This window comes from Monodon monoceros, unplaced genomic scaffold (genome assembly GCF_005190385.1).
Source record: "Monodon monoceros isolate NGI ecotype Baffin Bay Population unplaced genomic scaffold, NGI_Narwhal_1 Super_Scaffold_5, whole genome shotgun sequence".
In the NCBI taxonomy this organism is placed as follows: Eukaryota; Metazoa; Chordata; class Mammalia; order Artiodactyla; family Monodontidae; genus Monodon; species Monodon monoceros.
Genome location: NW_021703782.1, coordinates 82947768 through 82950517, shown reverse-complemented (window position 1 = coordinate 82950517; position 2750 = coordinate 82947768). Strand labels below are relative to the sequence as shown.

Below are 2750 nucleotides of genomic sequence, written 5' to 3'. Positions count from 1 at the left end.
TGCTACAATTATGGTATATTAAATTATTATATATTTATATCTGTTTGTAGATTTTTGCATGTGTCTATCAGTATATTTTGGTGCCAGTGCCATGTTATTTTAATTACTGAAGTTTTATAACAAGTTTAAAATCATATTACCCAGTATCACCTTCCTGGCTTTTCAAAAAATCAGTTTTATTAAGGTATAGTTTCCATGCAGTAAAATGCACCATTTAAATGTATATTTTGATGAATTTTTTCAAATAATAACGACCACCACAATAAAAAATTATGGAGCACTACATAAACTTGATGTCATCCTTACACAGGGGCCATGCTAATCTTCAATATATCATTCCAGTTTTAGTATATGTCCCAGCAAAGCGAGCATTTCCTAGCAGTTTTTATTAGTACTAATTCCAGGTTATCTTTAGAATACTTTGGTCAAATTAACCAGCCTTCTCCTGTTCCACCAAAAGAAACAAATCATGTTTGGATTTTTATAGGATTTTTGATAATTAAGGTCCTGAGAGTAGGACCCCTGTGTGTCACGTTCACTATTCCAGTGCCTGGTACAAGACTCAGTATTTGTTGAATTAAACTTTTAACAATGATCATAAAAGTAATATATGCTCTTTGAGAAGTGTAGAGGGCAAAACAGGAAACCTCCACCCTGCATACCTTCATCTCTCCTTCACTAAATTATACTCCACGTTAAAAATAAAATGATCATACTATGTACACTTTTCTACAATTTGCGTTGACATAGTTTGCATTTTTCCCTTAGAGACTTTTTCAAACTGCCTGGTTTGATATAACGAATTACCATAAACTGGGTGCCTTAATCAGCAGAAACATTTATTTCTCACAGTCCTGGAGTCTGGAAGGCTGCGATCAGGGTACCAGCACAGCTGGGTTCTGATAAGGAGCCCTCTTCCTGGTTTATGGATGGCCACCTTCTTGATATGTTCTCGCTGGCAGAGGAGAGAGAGGAAGCAAGCTCTCTTCTGTTCCTTATAGGGGCACTAATCCCAGCAAAAGAGTTCCACAAACATGACCTAAATATCTCCTAAATACCCCATCTCCAAATATCATCACATTGGGGATTCGGATTTTGATATATGAATTTGGGGGGAACACAAACATTCAGTCCACAGCAGAGGTTTAGCTAAGACTTTTTAAATGTCAGTATATTTAAACCTTTCATTTTCCTTTTAATGTCTCCATATCATCCCCATGTGTAATTATCTAAACATCTGTTCCCTATTGCTGGCCATTTCCTTTCCCTGTAGTTTGTCTATCCTTCTCCCTGCCCTGTCCTCTATTCCTCTCCGCCTCTTTCTGCCTCTCTTTCTTACTTACAAACAAAATTGCTGTGAACATTCCTTGTCTATGTTTGGTAGCATGTGTTGGCACTTCTGCAGGGTAGATTCCTAGAAGTAGAATTTCTGTGTCAAAGGAGATGCACATATAAAATTTTTGTAGATACCATCCCAACTTTCCCTCCAAAGGTTCCACCAATTTATATGAAAGCGCCCATTTACTGTACTGGCCCACTCCCTCTTGAAGTAAATTGGATTGACATTATGTTAAATATAGAGATTAATTTTGGAGAAAGAGACCTCCATCTCTTCTTTCATTAGTGAGACTTCTCAGCTGGGAAAATGTTATTTTTATCCATTTATTACACTTCAGAATGTCCTTCAGTAGAATTTTATAGGTGTGTATATTCTGCATATTTTAAAAATTTATTGTAGATATTTTTGGTTTCTTTTTTTTTCATTTTGACTGAGATATTTTATCCCATTGATTAATTTAGTAATTGTCTGATTAGCTGAAAGCAGTCAGCGTATATATGTAGTGTGTATAATATTATATATTATCTTTGCATATTAATTCTGTTACTGAACACATTCTGAAAGTCTGTTACCATTTCTAATGGTTTTTCAGCTGATTTTCTTGGGTTCCCAATCCATGCAGAGACAATATTGCGTATTGGTTGAGAACATGAGTTCTGGAAACAGTCTGCCTGGATTTCAAGTTTTGCTACCCATTTAAAGCTTTGTTAACCTAGGGTACAAGTTAATTGTGCCTTAATTTTTTTCAGGTATAAAATGGACTTAATAATAGTACTTCTCACAGGCTTCTTATGAAGATGAATGAGATGCTTAGAACAGTGCCCAGCACATAATAAGTGCTCAGCAAGCACTTCCAAGTAAGTTGATCTCTGCACATTAAATTGGGAGTCTTTGATACTCCCAATTTTATAGCTGAGGAATTGAGACCCATAGAGATCATTTATTTGCTTAACAAATATGAAACCTTTTCTATGCATAGAATACTGTGCTGGGTCTGTGAGGGGTATCAAAGATAAATTAGACTGAATCCACTAATGAGGGATTTATAAGGCCAATTGGGTTGTAAATCAAGGGCCATGAAAAAAGCCATGTAAGGCAGCAGGTATCATGAAAATAGCATAGGCTTTGAAATTTTTCCTGTGTTTGAATTTCCTGCTTTCAACATGGTAGCTTTTTTTTTTTTCATTTAAATGAGATTAGTTCCATTACTATTTGAGAGTTGCTCTTTTGGTCAGAAGAAATATACCTAAGAGTCCAGTACAGAACTTGGTTATGTAGTAGGAGCTTAATAAGTGGTAACTATAAATAGATACAGTCTAAAGTAGAAAGTGACAAATGAATGTCCTTGGATGAAAGTTCATGTAAAGGGCCTTAGCACTTGAGGAAAAAGAGACATTATTTCTGGTTGGGA

At 35.5% G+C, this 2750-nt stretch overlaps 1 non-coding gene across 1 annotated transcript; it reads right to left on the bottom strand.

Moving 5' to 3' along the window:
• Positions 1–266: 266 nt before the first annotated feature.
• On the bottom strand, positions 267–370 carry LOC114884922. Its single transcript, XR_003790978.1, has one exon. It is a non-coding gene; the product is annotated as a U6 spliceosomal RNA (small nuclear RNA).
• Positions 371–2750: the final 2380 nt, after the last annotated feature.